The following is a 13,312-nucleotide window of genomic DNA, read 5'->3' on the forward strand; positions in this document are numbered from 1 at the left end:
AATGATAGTGCATTATATATTTATACCACATTTTGCTTATCCATTCATCTACTGATGGACACATTGGTTACTTCCATGTTTTTTAGCTATTGTGAATAATGCTGCTATAAACACAGTATACAAATATTTCTTTGAGACCCTGCTTTCAATTCTTTTGGGTATATGCCCAGACATAGAATTTCTGGATCATATAATAATTCTGTTTTTAATCTCTTGAGGAATCTCCATACTGTGTTCCACAGTGGCTGTTATCGTTTTACATTCCCCCCAACTGTGCATAAGGTTCCAATTTCTCTATGTCCTCATGAGCACTTATTATTTTCTGTTTTTTAAAAAAAATTATTTATTTTTTTAATTGAAGGATTAATTTTTACAGAATTGTGTTGGTTTCTGCCAAACATCAACGTGAATCGGCTGTAGATATACAAATGTCCCCTCCCTCTTGAACCTCCCTCCCACCTTTTTATGAAATAGCCATCCTGATGGATGTATAGTGGTATCTCACTGTAGTTTTGATTTACATTTCCCTAATGAATAGTGATGTTGAACACCTTTTCATATGCTCCTAGGCCATTTGTGTATCTTTGGAGAAATGTCTCTTCAAGTTTTTGCCCATTTTTGAATTGGGCTCTTGGTTTTTCATTGTTGAGAAAACTACTTTTAAAAGGTTCGTGTTCAAACTGAGTGAAGTAAGTCAAAGACAAATATCATATGATAGCGCTTATACATGGAATCTTTAAAAAAAATAGGTGCAAATGAACCTATTTACAAATCAGAAATAGGGTCACAGATGTAGAAAACATACTTATGGTTACCAAGGGGTGGGGGAGGAAGACATGAATTGGGAGATTGGGACTGACATATAACGTATGTGTGTGCTAAGTTGCTGCAGCTGTGTCTGACTCTTTGCAACATTATGGAGCCCACCAGGCTCCTCTGTCCATGGAATTCTCCAGGCAAGAATACAGGAGTGGGTTGCCGTACCCTCCTCCAGGAGGATCCTGACCCAGGGATCGAATCTTATGTCTCCTGCACTGACAGATGGGCTCTTTACCACTAATGCCACTTGGGGAAGCCTGACTTACATACACTGCGTGTGCATGCTTAGTTGCTCAGTCATGTCCTACTCTTTGCGACCCCATGGACTGTACTCCACCAGGCTCCTCTGTCCACGGGATTCTCCAGGCAAGAATACTGGAGTTGGTTGCCATGCCCTCCTCCAGGCATATACACGTGACTGATATATAAAATAGATAACTAATAAGAACCTACTGTATAGCACACGGAACTCTACTCAATACTTTGTAATGACCTGTATGGGAAAGGATCTAAAAAACGAGTAGATATATATATATGTATACCTGATTCCCTTTGCTGTAGAGCAGAAACTAACACAACACTGTAAATCAACCATACTCCAATAAAAATAAAATTTAGAAAAACATTCATGTGACTAGGTCCAGCTCACTGGGACAGCCTCTCATTTCAAGAGTCAACCATGCCATGTAATAGAACCTAATCGAGTGAGAGCTGTCCGGGGATTGCTGTGTGCACAGCAGCTGAGGAATCCTGGGAGGCCATCCCAGAGTTCTCCCTACCACACTCGGAATTAAATATGAAGTTTTTACAGCACCAATTAGACTTCACATGCTCCGACCCCCTAGCTTCCTCTCTCGCCAGCCATTTAGACATTCTCACTTTCCCTCAAAAAGAAGCAAGTTCCAACTTCAGGTACTTCAGGCATGCTGCTCTCTCAGACATTTTGTGGCCTCCCATATTTCTTCCATACCTCTGTTCAAAGCTGGCTGTTTGCTGAGCCCATTTGAAATAGAAATTGTCCCATTCAGCCTGTTCAGTTTCTGTCCCCTCATCTTATTATATTTTTCTGCTTAGCGTTTGTTACTACCTGACATTTGATACATGTATCTGCATACTTATGCATCGCCTTGTGTCCTTCAACTAGAAGTCTGCTCACTGGGGCGTTAACTTTGTTTTATTTGCTGTTCTATCTCCAGCGCCTAGAATAGTGTTCAACACTTTCAGGGACTCAATATTTGCTGTATGAATGACTGGATGTGTTTTCGTACCTCTTGAGAGCTTTTGAAATGGAAATTTTATTCCAGAGCACAAAACAGATGAAAAATCGTTCTTGTATTATTTTTGTTTTAAATTTTTAAAAAATTAATTAATTAATTAATTTGGCAGTGCTGGCTCCTACTTGCGGGACATGGGCACTTGCGTCTACATTGCAGCATGTGGGACCTTTCAGTTGCAGCATGCAAACTCTTAGTTGCGGTGTGTGAGATCTAGTTTCCTGAACAGGGAATCCAACCTGGGCTCCATGCGTTGGGAGTGTGGAGGCTTAGCCACTGGATTACCAAAGAAGTCCTTGTTTTACAGTTTAAAAATTTTAATGACTTTAAAAACTTTTATTTTACTTTTTTTCTGCACGTGCTTCACAGTTTCAGGATCTTAGTTCCCTGATCAGGGACTGAACTTGGGTGACAGCAGTGAAAGCATTAAGTCTAACCCTCTGGACGACCAGGGAATTCCCGAACCTAAAAAATTTTAACTAGAGCAAATTAAGCACAAAGTAGCAGAAGAAAGGAAATAATAAAGATCAGAGAAAAATTAATGAAGCAGAAAACATATAGAAGATTGGAGATCAATGAAACCAAAAACCATTTTTTAAGATCAAATGAAATGAATAAACATCTAGTCAGATTGAGCAGAAAAAAAGAGAAAAGACACAGATTACCAGTATCAAGAATTAAAGGGGTGACTTCACTATAGATTTTACAGACACTTAAAAGATAATAAGAAAATATTATAAATAGTTTTACTCTAATAATTTCCATAACTTAGGTAAAGTAAACAAATTCCTTGAAGACACGAACTATGGAAGTTTACTCAAGAAGAAACAGATAATCTGAATAGACCTACATCAATTTTTTAAAAAATTGGATTTGTTGTTGAAACCTCTCCCACAAAAAAAACTCCAGGCCCAGATGACTTTACTGATGAAGTTTGCCAAACATTTAAGGAAAAAAAAAATATCAATTCTACACAAGTTTTCTAGAAAAGTAAAAGGAGGGAAATCTCAACTCATTCTATGAGGCCAACACTACTCTGATATCAAAACCAGACAAAGATATTACAAGAATGCAAAGTTATAGACCAGTACCCCTCATGAGTGTTGATGCAGAAATTATTAACAAAACCTTTGTAAATCGAATTTAACTCTATCTTTATAGATACGATAACACATCGTGGCCAAGTGAGATTTATCCTAGGAATGAAGCTTGGTAACATTTTAAAAAAATCAATGTAATTCATTGTACTACCTAGTTAAAAAAGAAAAAAAAAATGACCATCTTAATATATGTAGAAGAAGCATTTGACAAGATTCAATAACCATTACTGATAAAAGAATTTCAACAAACCAGGAATAGAAAAGAACTTCCACAACCTGATAAAGAGCCTGTACAAAAAAAACCTGTGATGGTAAAAGATTGAATGTTTTTTTCCTCTAAGATCAGGAATAAGACAAGTATGTCTACTCTTACTGCTTCTATTCCACGTTGTACCAGAGGTTCTAACAGTACAATAAGCCAATAAAAATAGATACAAGGCATTCAGATGGGAAAGGAAGAAGTAAAATTGTCATTATTTGCTGACAACATGATTATCCATGTAGAAACTCTGATGGAATATACAAAGAAGCTGCTAGAACTAATAAATGGATTTAGTAAGGTTGCAAGATACAAGCTAAATATACAAAAATCACTTGTATTTCTGTATATTAGTAATGAACAATTGGAAATTGAAATTTAAAATAATACTTTAAAAATGATTATCCATTGCACTGGAATCTCAGAAGTTCTTCAATTCTTTTTTAGAGTATGTCATTGATGATGTCTTTCCTTTAGTTTCTCTGTTTCTCCAACTATTTGGATGTTCTCTTGTTATTTGGTTAATATTGCCTGATCTGGTCCCCCAATTTTATTGCACAGTCATTCAAAATTTTCCATCCTTTTGTTATAGTCCCTCCACTTTATAGACATTTTCTTAGCTTTGTTTTCTAAACTTCTACTGAGTTTGTTTTTTATTTCTGCTATGACATGTTTGATTTTTAAGATCTCATGTTCTCTTTTTAGAAAACACTATTCTATTTTTGTTTAATTTTTGCAATATGTTTTCCTTATCATGCTCAGGATATAATGATAATGTTATTTTTTAAGCTTTCTTCTTTCTACATAGGCTCAGCTTCCTCCAAGTCATAGCTTTCCTCAGATGTGCCGTAAGCCTTGCTTGTCTGCTTATTGTTAAATATAAGGTTCTGAAAAGCTGGTTGGAAGTTCTTCTGTGTGTATGAGTGCGTGGCCTGTTGTCTGTGAGCCTCACACTAGGGTGATCTGGTTGGAATATTTCATTTTGAAGCCTCTGATGTTAATATCCTTGGTCTTTTCTTCCTTTCAGGTTGTTCAGATTTCCCAGAGGTACACCCTCCAGCTTCCATCCTGGAGGACAATGGCCAGTGTTCTGGGAATTCCAGTGGATAAGAGGACCCAGGTCTCAGCATCCACTACATGAACATTTTCAGTGAGATACTCCTTCCTTCAGTGTTTCCTGGAATTTCCTTGTCAGAGACCTGTTTTCCCCTCACCAGGGAACCGCTTTAATCCTTTGGCTATAATTCGGTAGGGGAAGAATCTGAGGATCTGATTGCTTTTAATTAATTAATTAATTAATTATTTCATTTATTATTTAAAAAAATGTTTATTTGACTGTCCTGGGTCGGGTCTTAATTGTGGCATGTAAACTCCTTAGTTGTGGCATTCTGGGTGTAGTTCCTACCAGGGATCAAACCTAGGTCCTCCGCATTGGGAGCTTGGAGTCTTAACCACTAGAGCACCAGGGAAGTCCCTCTGACTGCTTTTAAAAAACACATTCCCAGTCCTCTTTATTTACTCAGTCTACTTCGTGCTCACTTCCCCGGGGAAGTGGTGTCAGCACTTCCTGAGCCCTTGGGGGATTCCGGGGTATAGGTTAGGTGGTAATGGTTTTCATCACCACCTGTTTCATATGCGTTACTCTTCTTCCACCTGCTTTATAGCTTCCAAAATTTTGTTGCTGTTCTCTCCCATTCTTCCTGTCCTTGTGGGTATATACCTTAAGAAGCAAAATCATGAAAGAAAAGTTTAGAAAGCCTTTCACTTTGATTTAGTAGAGTTTCAGGAAAGAGCAAAAGTGGATGCAGGTGTTCAGGCTGGCATCTTTTCCTAGAAGTTCCTTTAATCCATTATTAGAGGCTTTTATTATTACCAGTTCCACATAATCATAGGCCATGTATGTTCTGCTCAGGAGTTAACTTGTACATTCCAAGAGGACAGAAATTGTGTCAGTCTGTTTTACCATAGTATTTCATCCAGGGGTTGATATGTAAGAAAGTATCAAGAAATATTTACTAAATTTATGAATCAGCAAATGAACAAATGAAGTGCCTTCAGAACCTTTATTCCATTCAAAATTTTCCTCAGTGATATCAGGATTTCATCCTTGGGAACTGAGTAGTATGTGGAAATAGCCAAAAGTTATTTAATGCCAAGATGTGTGACCCAGAAGAGTGAACAAACTGAACAGGTAATAACAACACCTTTTTTTTTTTTTTTTTTGGCTCAAGACAAGGTGTGGCACCAAATTATGAGATTGATTTCCTTGTTTGGTGTACAATGAAGTCTGAGGTCAATTCACAAAAAGAAATAGAGTCCACAGGGTTTTGAGCAAACTTGATTTTGTTGGCCAAGGTATGTAAAGCTCCATTTTGAGGATATATAGGATTTTGCAGGTCGTCTGGAAGCAAATGGTATACGATTTGGGGCAAGCTGTGTATGTGGCAGAAGGTTTTGCCTTCCAAGTCAGAAAAAACAAAGTTGGACAGAAAGAAAAGGTCTTACTACCTCTTGGCCGTGCAGTTCAAAGATGATTCTAAGTCTTTGGGGGGCTGAGGTGTGATCGGCCAGGCAAGAGAGTGCAGAAGGCAGCTTTCTGGGAACACACATCCTAGTAGACAGGAGGGAAGGGGCGCTGGGAGAAGCTGCTTCCCTGTGGCCAGAGTGGCGTCAGCAACTGGGAACCTCTACCCTACTCAAAATGACACCACTGTGGCCTGACATGTTTATAAGCACTCACTCCATGCCAACCCCTGTGCTTTATTTTTTAAAATATTTCTTTATTTATTTGGCTTTATCAGGGCTTAGTTGTGGCGTGCAGGCTCAGTAGTTGTGGATCGAGGGCACAGTTGCTCCGTGGCATGTGGGATCTTAGTCTCCTGCATTGACAGGTGGATTCTTAACCACTGGACCGCCATGCAAGTCCCCCCTGTGCTTTATGTATACACGTCACCTCATTAGGTTCTTGCCATAGTTCTGCGGTAGTGTTATTAGCTCCATTTTCTTGTTTAAAATAGTTTCTTTCTTTCTTTTTTTTATTTTTGGCTGTGCTGGGTCTTCGATGCTGCGAGGGCTTTTCTCTAGTTTTGGAGAGCAGGGGCTACTTGCTAGTTGCTAGTCTTGGGCTTCTCTTGCTGCCCAGCACAGGCTCCAGGGTGCACGGGCTTCAGTAGTTGCAGCTCTCAGGCCCTAGAACACAGGCTTAGTAATTGTGGCACATGAGCATGGGCCCAGCTCCTCCGTGGCTTGTGGAATCTCCCTTGACCAGGGACTGAACGCATGTCTCCCACACTGCCAGGCGGACTCTCCACCACTCTGCCGCCAGGAAAGCCCTATCCCCATTTTCTAGGTAAGAAAGCAGAGTCAGAAGGAGAGGAATGTAGTGTAGACATTCCAAGGTGATCCAGTCCTGGAACGACAAAAGGAAGATGGCAAAAGAGAACAGAGCCACTTGACCAAATTTTACTGTAACAGCTGGGGATCCACGGGGGTATGTGTGAAAACCAGTCAGTGAAAGGTTTTCTGGTGATTACTCCATGTGTAATGGAGTAATTTGCTGACTGGCCAATGTTGCCCATTTAATTATCAAAAAGTTGCTAAATTGATGATCAAAAAAGGGAAAGTTAAGTTTCTCCTACAGACAAAATAGAACTAGGATCAACTTGAACATTCTGGTGATCAAGGTCAGTGATTTTTCTGGGACAAATATTTTTTCAACTTCATTTGCTATTTTTTTTTTTCCTAGAACCATAGTGAGTAAGGCAACACCTGAGCTCTTTGGCCTCACTCTGGTGTGGGATCAGGAGCCCCCACTGGACTCTGGTTTGAAACCCTGAAAGCATTTGACTGAAGTTCTGATATCATTGTCAGTTCAGTTCAGTTCAGTCGCTCAGTTGTGTCCGACTCTTTGCGACCCCATGAACTGCAGCACGCCAGGCCCCCCTGTCCATCACCAACTCCCGGAGTTCACCCAAACCCATGTCCATCAAGTCGGTGATGCCATCCTACCATCTCATCCTCTGTTGTCCCCTTCTCCTCCTGCCCTCAGTCTTTCCCAGCATCAGGGTCTTTTCAAATGAGTCAGCTCTTCGCATCAGGTGGCCAAAGTATTGGAGTTTCAGCTTCAACATCAGTCCTTCCAATGAACACCCAGGACTGATCTCCTTTAGGATGGACTGGTTGGATCTCCTTGCAGTCCAAGGGACTCTCAAGAATCTTCTCCAACACCACAGTTCAAAAGCATCAATTCTCTGGCACTCAGCTTTCTTTATCATTTTGCTTTCCTGTTATTTCCTTCTTAGAGTATGAAAAGGAAATTCTGGTTTTCAGTTCATTCTTTTATTCAAACCATAGTGGTTTGCACTCTTAAGAGTGCAGGTTTTGGGGCCAGACAGTTTAAATCCCAGCCCTGTTGTTTATTTGCGGTTTGACCTTGGGCAAGTTACTTAAACTCTCCAAACTGTAGTTTTACAGTGATAATTTACAGGGATTAATTAGCTCATGTAAGGCACGCAGTAGGAATGCCGTCAAAGGCAGTATTTACCATTATCATCGTCTTCATTCACAAAGAGCCTACGCGTTGCTCCCTACACCTACAGGCTTGTATTAGTCCTTGGGCTGGGGTCGGGGAGATACAGACCACTGAAAAGTGCAGCCGCTCCTGTATAAGTGTGCTTGGAGAGAGTTCATCCTTACACACACACCCCAGAGAGTTAAATGCATTCAACAGCACACTGAGGCTGGCATGAGAGGTATAGACAGTTTATGCTGTAAGGGCTTTGGGGAGACCACTGAACAAAAGTGGTTCTGAAAGTCTTGTTTTAAGAGATGCATTTTCATGACTGATGGAGCAGAGACCAGGAGGAAGAAACAAGCAATGTGCGTGTTTGGGGCTATCAGAAGACTTGTTTGGCTGGAATGGGACCTATACATAGGGCGACAGTGGGAAATAAGGCTGCAACATAAGCTGAAGCTACATACATAATAATATTATTGACAATGGGAATAGCAATCACCATTCATTTAGTTTCTACTGTGTGCAGGCCAGGTGCTTATGCTTCATCCTTTGCATATATTTTCTCATTCAATTCTTGCTATAACCCTGGGGTATGGGTATTATTATTACAAGTTTTCAAGGAAACAGAACTTTAGAGAGGTTGGGTAACTTGCCCAAGGACTCACAGCTAAAAATCAGCAGACCCACAATCTGGATGCACAAATATACATGCAGACAGTGATATAGACAGATAGACACAGGGACCTACGCTCAGTTAACAAACAGCTGTGTCCATCCTCATCCCCGCCCCTCTCGCTGAGTTGGGGGTTAGCTCTTTCCTTTGAGGGATCCAGTGTGAAAAAGGGACCCTTCTGCTTCCCCACCCCACTTCTGCCTCCCATATGCCTGTGGCTTTAGTCCCCAGGACAGGCAGCCCAGAGGGCAGGGCTGGGACTAAGATGAGGGGAACGAGGGTGCAGAATTTACGGAGGCACTCACGGTCAGGGCCAGCCCTGCACTTGACAATGAGCCCCTCCTTAAACTGTGCCCTTGTTGCCTCACCCTAGTTCTGATCCTGGGGAGGGTCGGAGGAGCTTTGCAGCTTTGCTCTGTGGGCCAAGAAGCCCCTTGTTATTCCCAGATCAGGGAATAACCAGAAATTCCCAGGGCTCAGGGCACAGCTCTCCTTTCTGTTCCCAGATGAATAGCAGAATAATCTCGGATCGGTCCCAGATAATCTTTCCTCTGATTATACTCATCCTTCTTCAGCATCCCCCACAGCCTGCTTGTGCCTGCCTCCTCCGAGCAGCGCCCCTCCCAGACCTGGCCCACACTCTCCTGCCCCTAGATGGTGAGTTTGGCTGCCCAGCCTTCAGCGTGGGCCCCTTTCCCCCAGGGGCAGGGGAGTGGGGACGGCTGGTTGGTCCCAGGGGCCTGTGCGGAGGGCCACCGGGGTATGCCCCAAGGGCGGGAAGTCCAGCACTGCTCTCCCTCGCCCTCTAGAGGCTCAGGGTGGGTGAGGCACGCAGGAGGGGTCCTGGTTGAGGAGGGGGTCCTGGGTTTCCAAGGATGTCCGGAAGGTGTCCGCAATCAGACCACAGCTTCATCTGAAGCCTGCTGCTGGAAGTGCCCAGTGGGGTTGCACTGTCGGCTCAGGCAGAAGGGGGTTCAGGGCCCCCCACCTCTGTCTGGGTCAGAGACAGCCAGAGATGGGGCTCCCTCGTCAGCACTCAGCCAGCTCATCAGGATAACCCTGCTTCTCACCTTCCCTGTGGGCAGCTTCTAGGAGGCTGGAGGCTGCCTCTGCCAGCCCTGGGCTGCATGGCTGCATGGGGGACACCTGTGTCCCTGTCCTCTGACAACCAGGAATCCCCAGAAGAGCCTTAGGCCAGGAGCGGAGGTGGGGTGAGGGGTGTGTCCCCAGGTAATTTTGTAGGGAGAGACCTGGGAAGGTGGTGGTGGTGGGGGGAAAATCTTCAATTCCTCCTGCTTTGGTAGAAGAGACAGAGAAGAAGGAGGATGGTGATGTGGAGAAGGCCTGGGAGGGTAGGGGTGGGCTGGACAGAGGTATGGAGTTACTTTAATAAATCTTTCTAGGCCGGAAGATTGGCTGCTGGGGACCTGGGCTTCCAGAGGGGGCTGGATGACTGACCAGCCTCCTTGAAACACACATGCACCACATCTGTGCTCATTGGCTCACCTGGACGCCATCCACATACCCCGGCCTCACCTCAGATTGTTCATTGTTTGGCTGAGGTGTTTGCAGGGCCCGGCCGCACAGTCTTGCTCAAACTTCTCCTTACCCGGTCCTCACTGCAGCAAAAAAAGATGGATAGAGGAAAAAAAGGGACTTCATGGGTGGTTTTTCAGCCTCCATCCCCTCAGGAGACCAGAGATGCCAGGTTTGGGACACAGGTGGAGGGGCTTTGGAATGAGTCTCAAAATTTCCCCACCTGCCCGAGGGCCGGGCCAGGAGGAGAGCGAGGGCAGACCTTCTCCTAGAGTCTGGCCAGCTGCCCCCAGGGGAGGGGTGGGCATGACACCCAGAGGAAAGGCAGAGCTGGCCTGAAGTCCTGCAGTCTCGGGGGAAGGAAGGGCCCCTTGTGCTCAATCTGCCCTGGGGACACCCCCAGCCTTCCCCTCCCTAGTACCTGGGCCCGGGCTGGGCAGGCGTCACTCTACTTCTCAAACAGTGGCTCTGGGCTCCCCTGCCCAAGCTGCAGTCACAGCGGAGGGGCAGGCTCTGCCCCAGTGAGGTTCTGTTGAGCCTGGAGTAAGGCTGGGGTGCCTGGGCAGGGAGCCCTGGGCTGAGGCTCCCTCTCACCCCCTCCCACCAGAGAAGGGTCTTTTTCTCTGTTTCCCACAAATACTTGCTTCGCCACTTGACAGCTTTGTCATTCCATTCCCTGCTGCCCTGCGCTCGGCTCTACCACACCCCTGACAAATTCCTTGCTCCACTTCAGCTCCAAGATTGGAGGGCACGGGCACCCCACCCAGCTCCTCTCCTAAAAGGTTGGAGGTGGGGATGGGAGCTAACACCTTGTCTTCCTCTCCTCTTGTCTCTCCTCTTCTCTCCTACTCCCTGGCATTTCACCCAGGCTACCAATCAGCGGGAAGTCTCAAGATAGACCTCCCACAGCTCTCATCCTGTAATTCCCTCTGGAGAAGATGAGTTTGGTGGGCCCCGGCATGTCTAACTCAGATCCTCTTGCTGCAGTCCCAGCTGTTCTGGTCAATGGCAACAGGAAAACCCAGGCTGTTGTTTAGATCGCAGACTACAGAGCTGGTTCTTCGCTGTCTCCCACACTTTATGCTCTTGTGATCTTCATGCATGCGTGCATGCTCGGTTGTGTCCGACTCTTTGTGACCCCAGGGACTGTAGCCCACCAGGATCCTCTGTCCATGGGATTTCTCAGGCAGGAATACTGGAGCAGGTGGCCATTTCCTATCCCAGGGGATCTTCCTGACCCAGGAATTGAACCTGCGTCTCTTGAGTCTCCTTCATTGGCAGGCGGGTTTCTTTCCCACTGCACCACCTGGGAAGCCCTCCTGTGATCTCTAAGAGGTGGTGCTGGAGTGCAGCTCCCTGGTTCTCCCTGCATCTCCTCCAGTCTGCCAGGCCATGGGCCTGAGTATCCACAGCTCTCCATGACCCCTTCCTCTGCCTCCCCTACACCCCTGGGCTGGGAGCCCTAACAGGGCATCAGAAACCAGTCTGTGCCTTCACTCCACAGAGAAGACGTTGAGGTCAGAGGTCATACAGCCTGGCTGTGACAGTTTCTGGTTGTGAACTCAGGGGTCCAGACCCCCAGTCGCGGCCCCACACAGGCGTCTCTGAGGAGCTCTGCTGAGAATGCAGCAGTGCTAATGGCAGGGCCTCAGAGACACTCTGTGTGAGGGACTTTCAAGGTAACTCCTGCGGCGGCGGTACTGAGGGGCCGCTCGGGGGACGCCCGGCCTCCCCGCAGCCCCTGTGGGAAGGGCGCCGTGACCCAGATCGGCTTGGCTCTGGAGCAGCTGCATTTCTGGGAACACTCCTCTCTTCTCTGTGGGGCCCTGTCATGGGCGGTGGTGGCAGCGGTGGGGTGTGTGTGTGTGTGTGTGTGTGTGTGTGCGTGTGTGTTGGAGTGCACATGTGGTTTTTTAGTCCCTGCAGCCTTCAGCCTGGAGATCTGAGGAGCAATGGAGAGGAAGATACTGGCAGGACGTGCAGTGGGGAGAGGGTCACGGAGTGGGGGGTGGGTCAGCTCCCCCAGGGCAATGGTGAGGGGCTGGGGCAGGGCAGACTCACAGAGCCTACCTCTGTCCTCTCTGAAGGCACAGGTCACACGGGCGCCTGGCGGAGGGGGTTTGGCCACCCTCTCTGCGCTCGTTCCTCTCTGTAGGGTTGCCAGCCCAACACCCCTGCTGCCTGGTGGACAAGGGCATGTCCCATCTCCTCCGAGCTGTCCCTCCTATAGGTTGTCCCCTGGCCCCTGGAGGGCAGGGGGGGCTGGGGACATGTGAAGACCATCTTTTCCCCCTAGCTAGTCCCCCACTGCCCTGCCTGACCCCCACCCCCAGCAGTGAGTGGGAAGTGGGGAGTGGTCACTTCCCAGGGGGGGGGGGTCTCAGGGAAGCTGAGGTTTCTGACAGGCTGGAGGAGCACTCAGCCAACAGGACTGGTCAGGAGGTCCCCTGGGATGATGGGAGCCGGTGGAAAGGGGTGGAAGAGAAAGAGATGAGGAGGAATGAGATAGTCAAGGGAAGAGAGACCAGAAGGGAAGGAAAATGCTGACTACTCGGAACCGTAGTTACACGTTCTGGGCACTTGGGAATCCTGGCTGGGGTACCTGCCCATTTTTCAACCATGGCTGGAACCTGTGAGCGGTGGGGTCTCTGCTACGTGGACTACACTTGTGGATGGAGCATGTGGGGAGTCATGCCCTGGTCTTCCCAGGAGCGGAGGAGATATGGAGGCACTCTGACTAGGGCCCCAGACAGGCCTCCTTCTCGGCTGGGAACTACACATTCCAGCCTAGGGTTGAGAGGGGACTGGGGCAGGGCAGACGCTCAGCTGGTACAGGCCGGCACGGCCACCTGATTGGTAAACAGCTGCTGTTCCAGCCCCTGAGTTCCCCGTATGCCTCTCTGGCCACCCCAGTCCCTTCCTCGGTCCTCTGGACCTCCCCACCATCCAGAAGCTGAGGGATTTACACTTGGCTCAGCACCTGCCCCCAGCTCCATGTAAGCTGTGTCTGGGCTGTCATGGGTGTTAACTACTTTGGCTGTAACCCTCAGTGGGGGCGGGGGGGCAGGGGGTGGGGGGCTGGTGCCCCAAAGCTGGAGCTGACCAGGGCCAGGTCTTGGGACTCGGGGAAGCTGG

The 13,312-nt window shown here is 46.8% G+C and overlaps 1 long non-coding RNA gene across 1 annotated transcript; it reads right to left on the bottom strand.

Moving 5' to 3' along the window:
- Window positions 1–6,634: 6,634 nt before the first annotated feature.
- On the bottom strand, window positions 6,635–10,719 carry LOC122696764. The gene is made up of 3 exons (XR_006341851.1): window positions 10,599–10,719; window positions 10,148–10,260; window positions 6,635–6,861 (listed from the first exon to the last, which is right to left on the bottom strand). It is a non-coding gene; the product is annotated as an uncharacterized LOC122696764 (long non-coding RNA).
- Window positions 10,720–13,312: the final 2,593 nt, after the last annotated feature.

The sequence above is a fragment of the Cervus elaphus genome, chromosome 7, assembly GCF_910594005.1.
Source record: "Cervus elaphus chromosome 7, mCerEla1.1, whole genome shotgun sequence".
NCBI lineage: Eukaryota > Metazoa > Chordata > Mammalia > Artiodactyla > Cervidae > Cervus > Cervus elaphus.